Source organism: Argentina silus, assembly GCF_951799395.1.
Source record: "Argentina silus genome assembly, contig: scaffold_132, whole genome shotgun sequence".
NCBI classification, from domain to species: Eukaryota; Metazoa; Chordata; class Actinopteri; order Argentiniformes; family Argentinidae; genus Argentina; species Argentina silus.
This window is the reverse complement of record NW_028153168.1, coordinates 1-23,064: the sequence shown is the minus strand read 5'-3', so window position 1 is coordinate 23,064 and position 23,064 is coordinate 1. Positions and strand designations below refer to the sequence as shown.

General features: G+C 40.6%; 1 pseudogene across 1 annotated transcript in view; it reads left to right on the top strand.

Moving 5' to 3' along the window:
• Positions 1-19,282, top strand: part of LOC310824399 (cytochrome P450 3A27-like) — a 47,202-nt pseudogene extending 27,920 nt beyond the window's left edge. Inside the window, exons 2-11 of the transcript in view lie at positions 10,954-11,047; positions 11,310-11,362; positions 13,775-13,874; positions 14,008-14,121; positions 14,559-14,647; positions 14,758-14,893; positions 15,520-15,553; positions 15,760-15,920; positions 18,697-18,916; positions 19,120-19,282. The product of the transcript in view is annotated as a cytochrome P450 3A27-like (transcript). The remainder of the gene's footprint in view (positions 1-10,953; positions 11,048-11,309; positions 11,363-13,774; positions 13,875-14,007; positions 14,122-14,558; positions 14,648-14,757; positions 14,894-15,519; positions 15,554-15,759; positions 15,921-18,696; positions 18,917-19,119) is intronic.
• Positions 19,283-23,064: the final 3,782 nt, after the last annotated feature.

Genomic DNA, 23,064 nt, shown 5'->3' with positions numbered 1-23,064 from the left:
AAATAATCAAAACATAATTGGGGTATTTAAGGTCAAACAACTATTTATGTGATTTTATATACAAAATGTAGTTGTCCCACAGTATTGCCATCATTTCCACCACAACACTGTAATGTCCCTTTAAAAGGTTTGTGTGAAAGATGGTTTGGGTAGTTTCTATGGAGATGAACAGTTACATCACAGCACATGTCTGATATGGAGGATATTTTGGATTTCTTCACCAACTTTTGAAGAAAACTCAAGGTAAATATTGCTTGAAATGAAACAATAAAAATATTATGTCATTTCCAAACATGACGTAACATCAATTGAGTTTGTAAATAAATCGATTTTTTAACGTACATAGATGTATTTTGCATGCATGAAATGCTAGGTACCAATTCATAGCTAATCTGTGATGCTAGCTTGGATTTTTTTACAAAATACTGTAAGATTGTCATTTCCACCTCCGTCATTTCCAACACATTACCTTCTTGGGTGGAAATGACAAAGGTGAGGTGGAAATTACATTTATGCTTACAAGGTGCAATTCATAGATTGTGAGGCTACATATGTGTAATTTATTTATTAAAATGTACAATGTTAATGTTTTATTCAAATGCATATTTGTTGAAATGCATTTTCATCTATTTTTAAGATGCCACGGACCTCTCTGCAGAAAGGTCTCAGGCCTATAGGGACAGAATAAAAGAGGACCCTGTCAAATATGAAGAGCGACTGAAAAGAGACAGGGAGAGATACCTGAGGAAAAAAGAAAGAGGGGTTGACCCAGAAATGACCCAGAAATGACCCAGTCATTTCCACCACCTCATACCTTTTTTTAAAAATAGTTACAAAATTCTAATCACTCATTAAAAACTTCTGCATAGTTTATGGGATAATGTTCCACTTAATGTAATAACACAAGTAGTTATTTCCTGAAATGTATCTAACCAATCCAATATTATATTTCAGGTTGTGGAAGCTTTGTGTTTGGTCCTCATCTCAATTAATTTACCTAATCCACAAATGTATGGTAATTGCAATATAGGTATAAACTGGTAAAACTATGTGTGAAAGTGGTCTTACACTGTTGAGAAATTATGTATATCATACTTTTTTTAAATAATAATCAAATGTTTACATGTGATGGAAATTACATTTGTTCAATGCGGGTCGGACAATATGTAAAAAAACACCAATTTGTCTTGTAATGTTAGTGCGTTCTCTTATGGATCATGAAACTAGACTAGTTATATTAACCTGTTAGACTGTAACAATTTAGATTTGAACATTTCTTTTCCCCTCAAGTTCACAAGGCCAAAAGTGCCTGTAGTTGAAGAATCGCCCAAATGTGTTATTTTATATGTATGCACTTTATCTTGCATGTTTACAGACTCCCCCCATTCAATTTCACGCATTTCTATTTGGAGTATAAAAGGCACTAGATCACCTGCGGGTATATAAGCTGTGGCTTGCGCTGCGTTCTTCAGTTGGCAGTTAATACCTGAACCAGTAAAGACTGAGGACCAGACGACTCACTAGTGTGTTTTCCATTTATTCTTAAGCATAAGCATTAATACAGTTTGTCATTAATGTAGGCTTTCTATTTAGTGTACCGTTATGCATAGTAGCATATGAAGTTTGTAGTCTGTTAGCGGTAATTGCGCTAGCTTGGTATCCTAAACGAGGACGAGTTAGCACTAGCTTGCCGTTTACGATGAGTGGTTGTTGTCAAATGACACCTGACAAAACATGTCGAAGGGAGTCTGGTGTAACGTTTGCCTGACTCCACTGATACAGATGTATGTGTAGGATTTAATGTTAGAGTGTTTTGTAGTTTACATTTTCTTTGTTTTTCTTCGTTTTCTCCTAACGGTTAAGAGAAGGTAGACGGTTAGAGCCAGAGCCCGAACCGCTGATGAACAGCGCTGTAGTTTACCGTTGCCAAGGCAACCAGGCAGCTCACAGGTTGTACCATATTTCTAAATCATTATTTTGATATAATACTGAAATGTATATATACATACTGAAATTATATTGTTATTGTTTTACATTGTAATTTGTATTGTTCCAACTAAGTTCATTGGCAGTTAATACCTGAACCACGAGTATGTTTTCCATTTATCCCCCCCCCCCCTATACTAAGACTAACCCCAACCCCACCCAGAGACCTCTTCATCCCCGCTACCCCCCTTGTACAAGTTCTCTCCTGCTAATACAAATAAAATGAAATAGCCGACTGCCTATGGCCCCTGGTGTGAGCATTGATTACTTTGTCTTATGATGACTGTTGGATAGATGATTCAATTACTTAAACAAATGTATTGTTGTAAGTCGCTTTGGATAAAGGCGTCTGCTAAATGCCATGAATGTAAATGTAAATTACAATGGAGGGCCATGTCCAGAAACGACCCCGAGCCCCTACCACTGATCTATATACCTATATCTATGTCTGTGTTTTGTCTATTAATTAATAATATGATGATGATTAATCCCAACGACGTATATTTTCCAAGAAAAAACATGAGCATATCTGTAATCAAATAAATATCTCCTGCGTCATAATGCTGTTGTCTTGATGACGCTGCTAGCAATGACGTAAATTTATGTAAAAGTCACTTTGGTCACTTGAACCTCCAGTTGTTGTCAAATAGCCTTTGCTGATTGTCATTTGTAATGTGGTACGCTCATTAGTGGAAATAGATTCAATTACATTTCAACACAATGGAGAAAAACTGGTGGGACCCGCCGCAGGTAAGTTTGCCTTGCTCTATTTTAGTTTAAATAAACGGGAATACTTTACATTAAATTGCCCCAATACTTGGGCCAAATGTCCAAGGACGTAGGATGTATCTTTCGAGAGGGGGTGCTGCCTAAATGTTGTGTAAAGGGCTGTGCCATGGCTGCTGGTGGGCCGGTCGATCTGTGGGCTGCGGGGCCGGTGAGCGACACGATGTGTGGGCTTCGCGCAGATCCCCCCTACCTTAATCGAATAAGCACTAGGCCTACAAGCTCCTGTATATTTTCAGCCTACCTCAAGTCCGTGAACTGCCTTCAAGTAAACGCAAAGCTGTAAGAAGCAGGGCTGAAAATTAATCAAATTTAATCAAATCAAGCTCTATCATCCGTGGTGACAACATGTTACTGTACACTTGTTTGTATTCGTATGTTATCGTCCAGTCAAAGTAGCCTACAATTCAAAGCAACATTTCCCCCACAATCAGGACCTAGACCTACTGCAAAGAAATACTCTTAATTGGCTACACTTTGTTGTTAGATCGCTGTGAAGTAATTCATCCGACTCGGCAGACAGTTTGATCCCAACATCAAGTCAAATCGCGGTAATTTCGGTGAGGGCGCAATTCCAAAAACAGCTGTTTGTCAGTGAAAGAGCAGCGTAACAGCCTAAAAAGTGAAACGGGACGAGCTCAATCGTTATTACAGAGAGAAATGTGGCTGCAAAATCAACCATTTTAAAGATCAACATTAAAACGAGACAGATTCTCTTTTTAGCTTGACAAACGCAAATAACCTATAGAGGAGGGACTATCGAAGAACGATGATTGACAGAACAATATCAAAATGGTTAATTTGATGTTTTCAGGTAGGCCCTATCTAAAATATAACCAAACATAGTTGGCACTAATAGGTCTTAATCGACAGGACCTTTCCTTAAGTAAGTCGTAAGTTGACTTTGCAAAGGGCCTACAATTACTTACTGTACAGGCCTACATAATTTGCAATATAAATTGTGTCGGATATGTTGAATAAAAGGTAGATGTAGGCCTTTTTTAAAGGCAAAACTAGAGAGCCCCTTTTGGGAAATTGGGAACGCAACAGCCTATTCTTGAGAACATTGTGAGGTACCGCAATCTCTTTGCGAGGGAAGCCTGTTATCTAACACAATCATATTTCTTGACGTTTCCCTGTCATTGTGTCTGTCATCTCCATCAGGAAGTTTCAAAGCCCTATGCTACTGTATTTGATAACTACCCACTCACCCCATTCAGGATGGCTAAACATAGACAATATGTAAAGATCACTGGAGACAACTGAATGGTTTTATACTCAGAAAAGACAAATACATTCATAGAGACATTCTCGAGACTGCACCTGTAGTGTGTTCACTGTATGTCCACAGGAGTGTAAAGAGGATCAGGCTGCCCTGATGATGGAGGCAGCAGGACCGGCAGCTTTCGCAGCCTACACCCCACTCCCACAGAGGACATCAAGACGGGCCAGGCACACGAGAGAGAGGGCCAGAGTGGCTAAAGAAAGAAAGGAAGAGAAGGAGGGTTGGAGGAGGGAGATGGAGGAGAGAGCGGAAGAGGTGGAGGGAGCCCAAAACCTTCTGCATAAGGTGAAGGAGCACACCGATGCAGAGAAGGAGAGGCTGAAGGAGGAGAGAGAGAGGGTGGACAAGGACAGAGAAATGGTGGACAAGGACAGAGAAATGGTGGAGAGGAAGAGGAAGATAGTCAACCATCTTAAAGATAATATGGAGAGGAAGAGGAAAGTGTTGGATAGAGACACTGAGAAAGTGAATGAATGCAATGCAATACTCAGTCGCATTCAAAAGACGCAGGAAAATAACAAAAAGGATTTGGAGGAGAGGATTGTCCAGTTGGAAATAAAGGCGAAAGAGGTGGAGGAGGTGGAGAAAGTGACAAAGGAGATGGAGGAGACTTTCCAGAGGGAGATGGAAAAAACAAGAAATGAGATGAAGAGGAGAGAGAAGGAGGTAAAGAAGAGTGAAGAGAGATTAAAGATGAGTGAGAAGGAGACCGAAACAATGGAGGTGATGAAGAGAAGGGTAGAAGAGGTTGACAGAGAGATGGAGAGAATCCTAGAGGAGAAAGAAATGGAGGTGAAACAAGTGAAAGAGAGGATGGAGGTGATGAAATGGGCAGAGGAGGAGAGAGAAAAAGACAGGAATGAGAAGAAGAAAGAAAAGGATATTGAATGGATGAGAAAGGAGTTGGAGGTGATGAAGAGAGTAGAGGAGGTGGAGAGAGAGAAGGAGAAAATCCTGGAGGAGAAAGAATGCGACGTTAAACGTGTGAGAGAAGAGATGGATGTGATGATAAAGAATATGGTGGAAAGGAGGGAGAGGGAAGTGAAAGAGGAGATGAGGATGAAGACAGAGATGGAGAGAGAGAGGGAGAAGATTGAAAAGGAGAAAGAAAAGGTTATTGAATGGATGAGAAAGGAGATGGAGGCGGGTATGAAGAGAGAAGAAGAGATGGAGAGAGAGATGGAGAGAATCCTGGAGGAGAAAGAAAGGGAGGTGAAACAAGTGAAAGAGAGGATGGAGGTGATGAAATGGGCAGAGGAGGAGAGAGAGAGAAACAGGAGTGAGAAGGAGAAAGAAAAGGATTTTGAATGGATGAGAAAGGAGTTGGAGGCGATGAAGAGAGTCGAAGAGATGGAGAGAGAGATGGAGAGAATCCTGGAGGAGAAAGAATGTGACGTTAAACACGTGAGAGAAGAGATGGATGTGATAAAGAATATGTTGGAAAGGAGGGAGAGTGAAGTGGAAGAGGAGATGAGAAAGATTACAGAAGATGTCGTGAAGTGGATGAAGACAGAGATGGAGAGGGAGAAGGAGAAGATTGAGAAGGAGAAAGAAAACGATATTGAATGGATGAGAAAGGAGATGGAGGCGGGTATGAAGACAGTAGAAGAGATGGAGAGAATCCTGGAGGAGAAAGAAATGGAGGTGAAACAAGTGAAAGAGAGGATGGAGGTGATGAAATGGGCAGAGGAGGAGAGAGAGAGAAACAGGAGTGAGAAGGAGAAAGAAAAGGATTTTGAATGGATGAGAAAGGAGTTGGAGGCGATGAAGAGAGTAGAAGTGGTCGAGAAAGAGATGGAGAAAATCCTGAAGGAGAAAGAAGATGACGTTAAACGCATGAGAGAAGAGATGGATGGGATGATAAATAATATGGTGGAAAGGAGGGAGAGGGAAGTGAAAGAGTTGATGACAAAGATTACAGAAGATGTCGTGAAGAGGATGAAGACAGAAATGGAGAGAGAGAAGGAGAAGACTGAAAAGAAAAGAGTAATGGCGGCGAACCTGGAGTTTGCCAGAGAGAGCATGGAGAGGGCTTTCCATAAAGGGAAACAAAATACAGGTATGCCCTCCATTATCTGCTTACAGTGCATTCTAAGCATGATCCTTTTGGCTTCTCAAATCACCTCAAAATAATTTAGATTTTATCTATACAAATGATAAGACAATTTTTCTCTTTCAGATATTTCAACACAGAGACAATTCTGGAAATCCACAACTATCCCGAACTTACTACCACAATAACTACCCTGCATACTACCACTATAACTACACTTGCCGTTTCAATTCTCTTTCATTAAAGTCATATTCAAAGGCAAACTGTGTGTCATGTTTGAAATGCTGTATTTTACAAGTTGCATAGCTGTAAACTATGTTGAGTGATGATGAGTTTAGGAAGAAAAGGTATGTAAAAAATGAATACTCCTGCACACACGATTGTTACCTGTGCTTATTTATTGTGTCGACGTTTCGGTTTATGACCTTTATCAAAACATTTTTATCTGTGAGGTCTGTATTCCTAACACCACAAAAAGACAAAGTGGTGGTGTTTGTGTTTTTTACATTTACAAGTTGAGGAAGAAAAAACATGGCACATGTATGCACATGGGTTAGATTAGAAACAATCTGGGTAAACCTTAATTTGAAGAGGTATGCATGAGGTCTGTTATGTTTTTCTCTATATGCCATAATATTGATTACAATGATCAACATATTTGTACCCTGAAAAGAACCCAAACTGAACAAGTTCCCCATTATAAGTACCTGTGCATTTACATAGATGATACACTTTTAAAATACATGTTGAAAAAGTGATCAAGAGTTTGTGAGTTAGACTTGTACTTGTTTTGTAAAGAAATGTCTTGCTTCACCTTTGATAATAGGAGGAAGATTGTCTTGGCAACGCTCCTCCCTGTCCGTGATTATGGTGACACAATTTAAAATCACACGACAGCCTCAATTCTTAAACCACTAGACCCGATTTATCACTCTGCTCTGCAGTTCATTTGTAGGCATGTTTTCTGTACCCACCATTGTCTTTTGTATCAGTCTGTGGGTTGGGATTCTTTGACGTTGAGAAGGGCTTATCATTGGATTTCATCTGTATATGAAGCAGTTCTTTTAAAACTCCCATTTTACCTCACATCATTGCTTTTATGGCGACTTAGTGGCGATCAAACTTGCAGCTTGTTACTATTTAATGTGCTACAAGTGATTACAGAATTGAGAAGAACTTTTTAGCTGCTGTGCTCCTCAGATATGGAATGATCTTCAGGCTAGACTGAGGTTGGAGCACTTGGTCCCTTACACTTGTACCATCATCTGCTTTTTAGTTGACAATATATGCAATAAATACCTTTTTTACACAAACATCTTGAATCAGAATGGGTCAGCCCTAGCCTCTTACACAAACAGGGTCACAGTCAATGGGTACAAAACTGGAGCAAACGTGTGTATACCAAGATACTGTACCTCGACTCCTTTCCATTCCAAAAGAAATGTGTCCCTTTCCCTTCACTCAAATGTTGTGGATGACATGTACATAAAGCTACACACTGGTGCAGGTGTGATGTTATGAAAGCTTTAGCATTTAGCATTTCCTGTGTCCAGGCGTTCTATTCACTTCTAATAGGACAAATGAAGGTACACTTGCCTCATAAGGCTCATTCTTGTTTCATTTGTCCTATTAGCTCCTACTGACCTCACTTTACACAGACACAGAGGAGGAGAGACTCAGACTCATTAGAAGTTTATTACTGGATCAGTTTACAAAACAAAACAAAACTGCATGGAGCGTACAGTACAGCAGAGCTTGGAGTACCAGACATGAACACACACCTCACATGCACACACACATCGGAGCTGTCACAGTGGTATACCTTGGATCACACACAGACACACACACACATACACACACACACACACACACACACACACACACACACACACACACACACACACACACACACACACACACACACACACACACACACTCACTCTCTCTCAGGGCTGCATGCGGATAGCTCCATCCAGTTTGTTGACCTCTCCATTGATCATGGGGTTCTCAACCAGTGATGTCACCAGGTGGGAAAACTCTGCAGGGTCTCCCAGGCGCGAGGGGAAGAGCACTTGGCGGGCCAGGAATGAACGCACCTTCTCAGGTTCACCCGCCAGGAGAGGAGTGGAGAACAGACCTAAGGAGAGGGAGAGAGAGGTTGTCTGATATGGAGAGGAAGGGGGGGGGGGAGGAGTGTGTGAAAGAGTGCGTATGTATGTGTGTGTGTTTACTGACTGGGTGCGATGGTGACCACACGGATGTCCATGGGTGCCAGGTCTCGGGCGATGGGTAGAGTCATCCCAACAATACCCCCCTTAGAGGCTGAATACGCAGCCTGACCCACCTACAGAGAGAGAGAGTGAGAGTGAAGGAAGGGGCTGTTGAGACAGTGTTGTGTGTGTGTGTGTGTGTGTGTGTGTGTGTGCGTGTGTGTGTGTGTGTATGTGTGTGTGTGTGTGTGTGTGTGTGTGTGCGTGCGTGCATGGTGCAATGGAGGTCTTGGCGATCTGTTGGTTCTTGTGTGTGATTGGCTGACGGTACTGCAGCATGTTGACCTCTTCCTCACTGCAGGGTCTACTACAGTTGGAGCAGTCAGAGAGCACAGCCTGGGCCCCTGCAACCAAACATACACCCTGAAATATGGTTTGGACAAAGGATCCCAATGTCAAGATAATATTGCTGTAGGGAGGCTAGTCTATGACACAATACCATGTGGAAATGTCAATGATTTTCTAAAGATGAGTGGATAGTGGATAGTGGATAGTGGATAGTGCCTGGTGGGGTCGCAGACTTCAGGCAGATTGTTGACCTAATACGAAACATTAGTACTTTATTTGGACATTATATGATACTTTTGAAGCCCTGAAATAGTGGGAGTATGTTTACAAATGTTTTTTTAAAAACCCATTGAATTAAAGTAATATTTGTTTGATTTCAAATCCAAGTGTAGAGCTAAAAGAACAGAAAATCCTTCCTCTTTCCAATACTTATGAAGAGCACTGTATTCATGTTAATCAGTTGCTTCATTACTGTAATATGTGATGTTTTTTGAACTAGTATTTTGAAATACTGTTTTTAGGAGCTAATGATATAAAACAAGTGCATACATGTAAAGAACATAACACATTTTTAGAGGAGTTCAAATATGTAAAATTCAGTATTACACGAAAGAAAATATTTGCCCAAAAATATTTGCCCCATAGTCCTTCTTGAATCAATGGGTCTGCAAACTATTAAAACCCAATAGGGATCAAACAGGCAGCAACTATTAGCAGGATGTTAAGATAAAGGCCGACAATAACATCACTGAGTGTTGCCCTCTGCGCAGGGATCCCCTTTCAATCATTCACTAGCCATGGCTTCAACTTCACCTCTCACATACTCTTTCGCCTGTGTTTCATGATCTGAAACACAGGTGTCATGACGGGATAAAATAATCACTTCAGCAGACGTGTCCGGGGTTACTCAGAAGAAGCGATTGAACCTGTAAAGATGGGTTACCTTCCGTACTTCTCCACCGAGACATGGACTCTCCTTGCCTTACTCATCACTCTGATCGTAGTGTAAGAAGTTTTAATAAAAAATATTATTTGTTACAGTTATCTATTACAGTTATCTAACAGTTTCAATGATACCTATGACTTGATCGTTTTGCTTTTGTTTCAAGACTTCAGGAAGTCTAAAGCTGGCGCACACACCCCCATCCTCATCAACGGGACTGAGGTGGAGCGAGTCACCAGCTTCAAGTTTCTGGGTGTCCACATCTCTGAGGACCTCTCCTGGACCCTCAACACCTCCACCCTGATAAAGAAGGCTCACCAGCGTCTCTTCTTCCTGAGGAGACTAAAGAAGGTCCATCTATCTCCTCAGATCCTGGTGAACTTCTACCGCTGCACCATCGAGAGTATCCTTACCAACTGTGTCACAGTATGGTATGGCAACTGCTCGGCATCGGACCGGAAAGCACTGCAGAGGGTGGTGAAAACTGCCCAACGCATCACCGGTTCCTCACTCCCCTCCATCGAGGCTGTCCAGGGCAAACGATGCTTGCGTAAGGCACGCAGCATCGTCAAGGACATCTCTCACCCCAACCATAGACTTTTCACCCCACTCCCCTCCGGGAGGCGCTACAGGTCTCTCCGCACCCGAACCAGTAGGTTCAGAGGCAGCTTCTTCCCTGCGGCTGTCACCCTGCTGAACACGAACACTACACCTACCTGACAACCTACTACCCCCGCAACCCCCCCCCCCCCCCCCCCCACCCGGACAATTGCACTATTGCACTATTACTCCCCTCCCCTGCTCTTACTCTTACTCAATACCACTGCTCTTCTGTACATACCTGTCCATACTGTTCATACTGTTCATAATGCACATAATGCACATATCCTATATTTTCTTTAATACTACTGCACATACTGTACATACTTGTTTATACTGTTTATACGGCATTCCATATTTATATTTATTCTGCATCTACCTCATGTTACTGTTAATACATATATACTGCTAGACTGCATTACCTATACAGCTCATATGCTGCTACACTGCTCATACTGTAACTATTTATTCTGCTATAATGCTACTGCTAATCACATACTGCTATACTGCACTGCTATATATACTGCTTATACTATACTATATTATACTGCACTACTACTGATCATATATTGCACTACCTGTAAATACTGTTCATTGCACTTTCTGCTATTTTGCACTTCTGGTTAGACGCTAACTGCATTTCGTTGTCTCTGTACTTGTACTCTGCACAATGACAATAAAGTTGAATCTAATCTAATCTAATCTAAAAGTCAGATTGTTGATTTATATTTGTTCTGACCAGGTATGGATACTGGCCATATGGAATATTAAAAAAACTAGGCATTCCTGGTCCCAAACCCATCCCTTTCCTCGGGACGATGATGGGATATAAGAAGGTTTGTAGAGATTAAGCCCATAAACAACAACATTGTAGACTCATCCATGATGTGTGTTGTTGTGGTGAAAGCCATGGGAGCTGAATATGAATTGTTTTACCCAGAAAAATGGGCAATAAAGCTTTTGAACGAAAACGAAAAGAGAGGAGTGGGAGCCGGTCTGTAGTGGAAAAGGGCCATCATAAACTAAGCCACAGTTCAGGTTTATGACAAGCATTTATGAACTGGCTATTTTTTTGTTTAGTTTTTTTGTTCCCAGGGTGGTTTCACCAATTTTGACACAGAGAGCTTCCAGAAATATGGGAAACTGTGGGGGTGAGTCTGCTAAACTGATCCTGGTTATTGTTAACTATGATGGATATATGTATCTCTCAGTGTCTACAGTATACACTCTTAAACCAGGCGGACACCGTGCGATTTTCACAAACACAGACGATCCAACCGACGAAATGGTCTCATACACCAAGACAAATGATCTGTCTTGATGCAATGTACACTGCCCAAGCAACAATTTCATGCTTCCCCATTAATAATTTGAATCTGTTATTGAGCGATTTAAGTTTTAAGCTTTTAAGTATTCTGTAGTATGGTCCCAAACACAACTTGTTTGACAACGTTTGACAACATCCTGGATTCTCATTGGTTGAGGCTCCAAAATTGCCTCTGAGCACGTCTCAAACTGCATGAATAAAGAGTAGCCACGACATGTCAGAATTCAAATCGGAAGTGATTGTGTCTTCCCTCCATGTCATTGAAAGGGCAAAAATGTAATTAAAAAAAATAAAGAAAAAAAGGGTTCTAAAAGGATTCTTTGGTTGAATAACTCTTATGGGTTCTATTTGCAGTGCCCTGCGTAAGTAATGGGACAAGCATTTTTTCTTCTTTTGCATTATGCAAATGTCCAAATTAAGCACTCATGTTTAGTATTTGGTCCCCAATCCTTTGTATGCAAAAGTGCAAAAGTCTGTGACCCATTGACCCAACCAGACGCTGGGTATCTTCTCTGGTAATGCTCTGCCAGACCTATATTGCAGCGATTGTTGTTTGTTTTTTTAGGATGTTTTGCCCTCCTCTTCAGCAAATTAAATGCATGTTCTATAGGATTCTATAAGATTCACTTTTTGCCCCTGAATAATTTCCTAGTTGCTATGGCAGTATGTTTTGGGTCATTGTCCTGCTGTATGGTGAAATGCCGTCCAATGAGTTTGGAGCAATTAACTTGTACTTGGACTGACAAGATGTTTCTGAACACTTCTGAATTCATCCTCATCGAAGGAGACAAGTGAGCCAGTTACAGTGGAAGCCATACATGCCCAAGCCATAACACCCCCTCCCCCATATTTCACAGATGATGTGGGATGCTGTAGATATTGGGCAGTTCCTTTTTTTCTCCACACTTTACACTTGCCATCACTCTGGTACATGTTTTTCCAGAACTCTGCAGGCTCTTTTAGGTACTTTTTAGCAAACCGTAACCTGGCCAGCCTGTTTTTGTGGCTAAGTAGTGGTTTGCACCTTGCAGTGTAGCCTCTGTAGTTCTGCTGGTGAAGTCTTCTGCGGATGGTAGTCTCTGACTCATTGACGCCTACCTCCTGGAGAGTGTTCCTAATCTATGGGGCAGTTTTTTTTTATTTTATTTTTTTTATTATGGTGAGCATTTTATGGTTATCCACTGGAAGTCTTCCTTGCCATTTGCGATTTCTTAGCTCACCAGTGCTTTCTTTCCTTTTAATGAAGTTCCAAACTGTTGATTTTGGTAGGTTTAAGGTTTTGGCTATGTTTCATTTTTTTCTGATATTTCAGCATCATAATGGCTTCCCTGACTTTCAATAACATCTCTTTGGTCCTCATGTTGACAAGACACCAATAGCAGACTGCACAAATTATGTGATGGAACACACCTGACGAACACACCTGTCAAGCCAATTGTCCCATCACTTTAGTGTAGCCTGAAATAGGGGGATTATGCATAAAAATGTTGTAATTTCTGAATGATAAACCAATATGTACACAAATAACATCAAATAAAAGATGAGAATCTCTACGTTCTCATTTCAACTCCAAAAAGAAGAAAAAATGCTTCACTGTCCCATTACTTTCGCACGGTACTGTATAACCTTCTGTGGAAAAGGGTTCTACATGGAACCCAAAAGGTTTCTTCAAAGGGAGAGTGGAAGAAGAACCCTTTTTGGTTCTAGGTAGCACTTTTTTTCTAAGAGTGCAGGATCTGTGATGGGTCTGTCTGTCTCTATCTACGGTATATTCGCTTGAATGCCACAGCCTATTTGAGTATTGTTGCTGACCATGTGCATCCCTTCATGGCCACAATTGACCCATCTTCTAATGGCTACTTCCAGCATGATAATGCACCATGTCACAAAGCAAAAGTTGTCTTAAACTGGTTTCATGAACATGACAATGAGTTCAGTGTTCTTCAGTGGCCTTCCCAGGATCTGAATCCAATAGAACACCTTTGGGATGTGGTAGAACGGGAGATTCACATCTTGAAAGTGAACCTGAAAAATCTGCAGGAATTGAGTGATGCAATCATGTCATCATGGACCAGAATCTCAAAGGAATGTTTCCAACATCTTGTGGAATCAATGCCACGAAGAATTGAGGCTGTTTTGAGAGCAAAGGGAGGCCCTACCCAGTATTAGTATAGTGTTCCTCATAAAGTGCTCTGTGAGTGTATATCTAACTCTCTTTGTTTTTGCTGGTCTGTAGGATCTATGATGGCCGTCAGCCCATCCTGTGTATCATGGACACAGCCATGATCAAAACCATCCTCATCAAGGAATGCTACTCCCTTTTCACTAACAGGAGGGTAATACGTTACATTGAAGTGGGTGTATGGGGAAAAAAACATAAGGGCTCCTTAAATAGATAATATCATTGTTATGATAGCATTATTAATATTAGGTTAATCTTGCAGTATATAATAATAATTATTTTTCTAGAATATCTATCTCAACGGGCCTCTGTATGACGCCGTGTTTATCGCTGAGGATGATGCATGGAGACGGATCCGCAGTGTCCTGTCTCCCTCCTTCACCAGTGGGCGGATCAAAGAGGTACAGTCCCATCTCTCCTCTCCTTCTTTTATTCATTCCAACAACACAAATAAATGAATGACTAACAACTCTGACGTGTGTGTGTGTGTGTTTATGTGATTTGTACTATGTGTATAGTGTGTATTCATTGTTGTTTGTTGTTGTGTGAAGCAGCAACTTTAATTGTCCAAGACAAATTTCCATCCGGGACAACAAAGTATATTTAATCTTATCTTAGATAAGTTCAGTGGTCAGATGACAGAGTTTAGAATAATAGTTCATCTTTGGAGTCACTTATTCCTTGACTATATACATAATGTATCCTGTATGAATGTATATTCTCAGGCTATATAAACATTAAAATAATTCCTGTTTCAAACATGATATTAACCCATGTTTTGCACATATTAATCCATGTATCAATCATCATATTTTTCCATGTATCCTTCCCAACTCAGATGTTCGGGATCATGAAGCAGCACTCTGGTAATTTGGTCAGCAATCTGAAGAAGACGGCCGATAACGAAGAGCCCATTGAACTAAAAGAGTGAGTATTTCTCTCCGAGAAGATAAGGTGAATTTGTAATTTCAGTGAACTCCCCCTTTAATTTTGTGGTTGTGGTTCTGGTGGTCAAAGATTTTGTGGTTGTGTTCCAGGTTCTTTAGACCATACAGTATGGATGTGGTCGTCAGCACTTCATTCAGTGTCGACATCGACTCCCTCCACAACCCCTCTGACACCTTTGTGACCAACATCAAGAAAATGCTCAAGTTTGACATCTTCAGCTCACTGTTCCTCACAGTCGGTACAACTGCCCCCATATAGCTTTCAGTCATTTTGTGCTTAATAAATGAAGCTATTGATTTCATTGATTAGACTGACATAAACCACACTGCCAATGGTTTGCGCTCTACTCATTTGACAAACACATGGGCCCTGTCCAGAACCAACCTCTAGTTCCTAAATGCTGGACACTTGGAGATCTGAGTGGATTGGATACAGAACTGTCTAGGGATAGAGCCTAGGAGTTGTTTCTGGACAGGGCTGTGCATTGAATAGGATTGGAGTCACGTATCATGGTATTTCCTGTTCCTGTTTGTAACCGTGGCATTTCCTGTCCGTCCAGCATTCTTCCCCTTCATGGGTCCTGTTGTGGCAAACATGGAGGTATCCCTATTCCCTGCCTCGGTCACAGATTTCTTCTACGCTGTCTTTCAGAAGATCAAGTCCAATCGCGTGGCTAGCACCAGGAAGGTATGTAAATATAACTGATCAAATATACGATCTTCAGCCAGTATTGTGTAATACAATTGTAGAGATTTGGTAGCATCTGGTAGTTCTCATGTGATTTTGATCTGACGTAAGCCTGCTTCCAGAGTCGGGTAGATTTCCTGCAGCTGATGATAGACTCGCAGAAAGACAGCAACTCAAAGGGAGAGGAGCAGAGTAAAGGTACCTGCCTTAAACACACACACACACACACACACACACACACACACACACACACACACACACACACACACACACATACACACACACACACACACACACACACACACACACTGTATACTAGCATCTAACACACACACATACAGTACCTGCCTCAAACACCTATACCTACAAACACACCTACCACCCCATTTCTCCCATCATCATAGGATTGAGTGACCATGAGATCTTGTCCCAGGCAATGATGTTCATCTTTGCTGGCTATGAGACCACCAGTAGCTCTCTGTCCTTCCTGGCCTACAATCTGGCAACCAACCCTCACATCATGACCAAGCTGCAGGAGGAGATACACACTGTGTTTCCCAACAAGGTAACCCCTCTGCAGACTCCTATATAGTACTATTCATGTGGAACAGGTGATAGTGACAGTGTGATAGTGACATGATAGTGACAGTGTTTTAGAGGGTACTGATGAGTGTGTAACCCCTGTGCACTGCAGACTCCTACAGATGGTTAGATAGGTGACAGTATTTTGCAGTGTGCTAATGTGTCTGTAGCATCCCTGTGCAGACTTCTGCCCAGTATTATTCATTTGAAACAGGAAGTAGGTGTTGTTGGAATCTTCAGAATAGTTAAAAGGCCAGTACCTGAGGACCTGAGGGATCTACAGGGTATATACCTTAAAAGCATGTCTGACATGCAGTGGTGTGCATGACCATAGAGTGATTTCTAAACTAATACAATTATCTTAAAATAAATTATAAAACTAACAGGTAATCAGTGCAGAGACTTGTGTGATATGTGCTCTCCATCTGACTCGTGCTGCTGCATTTTGTATCATTTGCCAAGAGCTTTCTTTGGTCGACCAGACAGGAGAGTGTTACAGTAATCAAGGCTGCTAGTGATACAAGCATGCATTCGTCTCTCAGTGTCAGCCTGGGAGAGGAAAGGTTGCACCTTTACAGCTGTGTTCTGTAAAGGTCCATGTAATATTCAAGCTTTCTAAAAGCTTCCTAACGGTTGTAATGACTATCTTTAATCGGTAGTGATCAGGGAACAAGATCCCTTATAATAAATCCCTTATGAATAAATATTTCATTTATGAACGCTGTTTTGGTTCGGAAAACACGCTTTTTAAAATGCAGTGTCCTACCTGACATTCGGTTTGCATATAAACATGTTGTGAGTGCCAGGGGTGTTCTAGGGGAGTAGACTGACCTTTCTCTGGTGGCTGCCTCTCCCAATCGTCTGTGCATGCAGAAACACAACAGCTAATGTCCAACAGTGCAAGTTCATTTCGGGGGGATATATTATTATTAGGGAGGATGTTGTTGTTTGGACAACTTCAGACAGAATTTCTCCACGATGGCAGATTTCCGGCAAACTTACTTACTCTTCTTTAAGTGATACAAATATGTTTTAGTCACATTCTTGATATGGGTTTCAAAATTAAGATCTGAGTCAATGGTAACACCTTGTTTTTTTGCCTGGTGCTTAGTTTTACTGTAAGTAGTGTCTTTAAGTGTGCAGACAGTTTGACCAGGACAAGGACAAAGAGCATTTTGGCATCAGCATTAATTAATTAATTCTAAGGTCATTAAGAACCTAGTTAATAACTTAACAACATAGTGCTATCTCAGTGCTATGATCGGCACAAAAGCCAGATTGGAACATGTCAAAGGTACAGTTGGGAAGAAGGAGATTATTTAACAGTTTGAACACCTTTTTTTCAAGAATTATTATTTTTTTGCTTAAAAAGGGAAGGTTGGAGATTGGCCTAAAATCGCTAAGGACTGAAGAGTCTAAGTTACTTTTCTTCAGGAGGGGTTTCACCATGGTAGTTTTAGGTGCAGATGAACAGACCCCCACTTGGCTGAGCATTTCTGTATGACCACTGCAAAAGAGTTCATAGTGCTTCCATGTGGTGGAAGGTGGGGTAACAAGTCATCAAACACATCTTCAGGTCTTGCCTGAGTGATCCTCCTCACCTAATATTGGTTCTCTTATCTCAGAAGTATGTTGCAAATTCCTCACATTTGTAGGTGGAGAGCAGATCACCAGGTGTCTTGTGGGCGGGATTTATAAGGCTGTCAATCGTTGAAAAGAGCACTGTTTGAGTTGTTATGATTCATTATCAATTTTGAGAAATGATCCCGTCTGTCTTGGCGTTTATTTATTGCCTTATTAAAAGCAGAAAGATGCTCTCGAAGAATATCAAGGTGGACCTGCAGTTTTTGTCCGCTCAGACTTTCTGCAAATTCTTTTAAATTTGGCCACAGCCTTTTTCAGTTTGACTGGTGCTACAGAGTCGATAGTTGCCCTTAGTTTGGTGTTGAAGCTGGTTGCTAAATCATTATCACAGGAGGAAGCTGTTGATGGTGTACTATTCATATTCATATTCATCATGAAATTCTCATCTGCTCAGCGACATGGCTAGATAAATAATAGAGTGAAAATATATTTTTTCCCCACTTCTAATAGACTGACATGCATTCATGTTTAGCCAGGTTTCAGATAAAAACATTACAGTGCAGCTTTCGCTCTGAGATAAGATCAATAAAGGTTTTGCCAGATAGGGACCTAATATTCAAAAGCACCATGGTAATGTTCTCTGGGCTGTTCGGTGCTGCCCGGCCACAGTTAATGGAATGGATACCAAGTTATTCACATTTGAACCACCTGACAGTTTTCTTGTAGTCTGTCGACTGTGATAGGAAATAATAGACTGTAGCACATTCAGTATTCCAAGCAGTCAATCCACTAAAAGCAGCCCAGTTTAGTGGCATTTTGACTTCTGATTGATCCTTGTGTACATCTATCATTTACATTGTTCAGTGGAATCTAAATGTATTTTCTTCTAACTATCAAGATAACATTATTTAGCGATTTTTTTGTTTATTCATGTATAACAAAAAAGCAAGACACTATTACACACGTACATTGAAAGTAATGGCGTTCTGTATGCGGGTGTCATGAAATTAGGCTATGCAGATTAGAATAAGTATAGTACTGTGTTCATTTCCCCCCCAAAAAACACAAAAAACTAACAGCTCTTCAGATTTGCGACGAAAAAGAGTTAGTTCTGGGCTACGGCTACATGAACGACCAATCACTAGTGCTCATGTGAGTGTAATATCCCTGTGCAGGCTCCTATCCAGTACGAGGCTCTGATGCAGATGGACTATCTAGACAGCGTGATCAACGAGTCTCTCAGGTTGTACCCCATCGACTTGAAAGAGTCGCCAAGAAATCTGTTGAGATCTGCGGCATCACCATCCCCAAGGGTATGGTCATCATGATACCCATCTGGACCTTGCACCGTGACCCCGATGTGTGGGAAGACCCAGAGGAGTTCAAACCAGAGAGGTAATGGGCCACATCTTAACCACAACCACAATATCAATCACAACAGCAACGATAAGAGCAGTGTTCCACAAACAACCATAAAACAAACCTAAATGCGACGACCAAACACAAACAGGTTTCTTCAACCATGTATAACCATCATATTACTGTGATTTAATTGATATGTTCTTTAACCCCTCCTCCTCTGAACTCTCCGTGTGTAGGTTCAGTAAGGAGAACAAGGAGAGCATCGACCCATACACCTACATGCCGTTCGGGTTGGGCCCACGGAACTGTATCGGGATGCGATTCACTCTGGTATTGATGAAACTGGCGATGGTGGAGATTCTACAGAGGTTCAACTTCACCGTCTGCAAAGAGACAGAGGTGAGACAAAATAATGATACAATGATTGTAAATATAATTTTGTACCTATGACTTTGTTGCGTTTTGTGGGAAAACGTGTTCTTTATTTGAAGAGAAGACAAACTACTTCTTAATTTTAGCTATTTATTTATATGTCAAAATTCTAGACTTGTACAAGGACCACTTTTGGCGAAGAAAATCACAGTCAGCAAGCTGTTAATCTGTAACCAACCTTCCAAAAATGGATACATTCAATATGTCAAACAAAACATTTTACAGTATACAGAATGATTATGATTGGCTATTTGGTTGGGGAGGAGCCGCGGTTTAGACTTGTCTCTCCTCTCGTTGGTGTTTTAGGCTGGTCCCAGCCCCTGACACTCGATCCGTTCCAGGTGGAGATATCGCCGGTCCGTTCCCTTTGAGGGACGAGTTGACCTGTTGAAGAAAACATACACCTACTCTGATTTGTCCTTTCCTACCCTAGTATTTTTCCATTACATCATTCTTATGTTATGTGTGTGTTGGAGCATCTATCTTGATGACCTGACCCTTACCTCTTCATGTATTAATCCAAGTACCATGGAACTAATGCTTGATTCATCTCCATCACATTAGTAAATTTAACACACTGCAGTAATATATTTTTATAGCAATAATAAACTGTTTCTTATAATAATGTTTTCCAACACTTCTCAATCAAGAGTTAATGATTATCAAACAAATGTTCCCTGTATCCGATTATTAAAAACATATTAATTCAATTGATTTGGATATGGAATATCAAATACAATTATCAACAACTTCTTAATCAAAAGTTAATGATTATCAAAGATAAATATTTCCTGAATCAGATGATTAAAAACATATTAATTCAATTGATTTGCACATGAAATATCAAATACAATTATTAACAACTTTTCAATCAAAAGTTAATGATTATCAAAGATAAATATTTCCTGAATCAGATGATTAAAAACATATTAATTCAATTGATTTGCACATGACATATCAAATACAATTATTTTAATCAACTAAAAAAGAACTGAATAGCTTTATTTACTTGTCTGCTATTGAGCATTATAATGCAACTGTTTTCATAAAAATAATTCCTAACAGTTTCTATATGTAGCAGAGGTGATTTTGGAATCACACCGCGTGATGAGGTAGCCCTGCCTGAGACATGTAAACTGAAGTGTCGCCCTCAGACCTTGAGGATGTTCTCTTGGCTTAATAGTAGCGTTTGTGTCTTCCACATGGGAGACCCGGGTTTGAACCCCCATACTACAATTCTGTACTTGCGTACTGCATGAGTATGTACTCCCCATTTAATTTCCCAGATTGCATTTTTCAGTACTAGGCGCCAATCATCCTCAGTATAGGCTACCTACTAAATGATGGAAGTGTGAGATTTAAAAAAAAGCTATTTGTATTTCTGCAAAACTCCCTCGAGATTTCATAGGGCCATTTTAATGTATGTCGACCCAAGAGAGGTTGTCCAGGAGTTTGAGTTTATTTGAATTTATAGTGCAATGCTACCCGAACGTAACAGTGACACTGTATTAGGTAACATTCATAGTGTAACGCTGACATCTGTTTTACTCGTTCCTTCATACTTTAACTGTGTGTCAACTCTCACCAGATCCCCATTGAGATGGACCTACAGAACACTCTGATGCCCATACGGCCCATCAAACTCAAGCTGCTGTTCCGCTGCCAGGAGTCCAACGACAACCAGCTCAAAGCAGACAGCCAGTGATGAGGACCTGCCCTGCTGCAGGTCTCTCAGTTATTATGTTACACATAGATCTAGGATCAGCCCCAACACTGGCTACTTTCAAAAATGGGAAAAAAAAAAAAAAAAGGGCTTCGCTTTTGCCTTAAATTGAAACTAAATTGGCGCTAATAATTGCACTGTGACCCTAAAATGCACTGTGACTTTTATTCTTTTTTTATGTCTTTTATGCGTTTTTATTCTAATTTTTCTTTCATGCTCTTAACTTTTTATCTATTTTACGTAAAGCACTTTGAATTGCCTCTGTGTATGAAATGTGCTATATAAATAAACTTGCCTTGCCTTGCCTTGCCTCGCCTCGCCTCTGGGCTCTGCTGCTACTGTATGCTGCTCTCTTTGTATCTGTCTATTAGTGGAGGTCCAGGACTCGTTGTACAGAGACAGTTGTTGTCTGTCGTCTGCAGTGCAGGGATTTGCATGTGACTTGTGTATGTTTTGTACTCGTCTGGTAGTGGGTCTCTATCATCACGCTAAAAACGTGTGTATAATCACAAACTAAATCATAACATGAGAATGAACAACATGCCATCAAAACATGACAATAAATAGGTGTTAGATTAGATTCAACTTTATTGTCATTGTGCAGAGTACAAGTACAGAGACAACGAAATGCAGTTAGCGTCTAACCAGAAGTGCAAAAAAGCAGAAAAGTGCAATGTGAACAATATATACAGGTAGAGCAGTATAAGCAATATATGAGCAGTATAAGTAGTGCATTATAAGCAATATATGTATTAACAGTAACATTATAAGCAGAATAAATATAGAATGCAGTATGAACAGTATAAGCAGTATATGAGCTGTATAAGTAGTGCAGTTACCAATGTATTGGGTCTATCTATGGGTATCGTAGTGCAGCAGTAGTCAAAATGTACCTGCATTTTATCGGTTGAAGTGCCATCTCATCTGTCATAAGATTTGACTTGTAAAACTGAAAAGTAGGATACAACTAATAGCCTAAATGTATAAACACAGACCACAACCAAAAAACAACATGGGAAAATCGTTTACGCATCCTCTGCAGCAGGAACAGTGCAGAGAAAAGGTATGTACAGTAAACCCCATAACTGAATACACTTCATACGCTTCAGCGCGACACAGAACGCCTATACTGCAACAAAGTAAAAAGATGAGACAGACACGTGTCTTCAATAAACTTGCATGTTTAATCAAAATACAAGCATTCGGCACATCGTTAACTTGAAGGAAAGTTTAATCAGGTTTTATCAATTGTATTATTTTAAATGTGAAATAAATAGCATCAGTGCAGAGGCTATAACACACTACAAAAGTCACATTAAATCACGGAAAGTAGGCTAGGCTAATTAACGGAACTATATGAATATACAGCCCGAGCCCAGTCCAGGGTTCTGAAAGCGACAAGTAACAAGTGTGCCCATCAACGGTCTAGATATTAGGCCTATACGTAACATTTAGTCCTCCACTTTATATCACAGCCAGTATAACGTTTAAAATGACTACAAAACAAAAGCAATATAGTCTACAGTGAACGGCGCATTGTCCATTTGTCATACATGTCCAAACAGACCCGCTCACTTGAATAGGAAAGTAGCGCGGCGGTTCGTTGCTTCAGCAAACCTCTCGATGACTTTACTGTTGAAATCCATCTGTCCCTGGATCAATGCATTTTCAATGGAAATCATGTCACGGCCGTTCAGTCGCTGGTGTCTGTTCTGTTCTGACAGATGTATAATGTCTTTGAATCCAGCCGATGCCCAAATAGTCTCCACCAAAAATCATACATGGGAAACAGAACAGCGCATGTTTCGAGGTGGTAGCGGTTAGCCATCTCTTTTTGTCAAACCATTCCTGTTGGCCCTAAACGTTTCATCTCCAACTTCTCTTCCAAAGGCAATGTACTAAACCGCATGGTCAACAAATAATCTACACGATTCATTGTGAAAACTTTAGCTAGCTAGCATTAGCGATAGACGTACAGTAGATGAACTGAATTGCTTTGTGATTATTTCCTGTCATGTCAGACCAC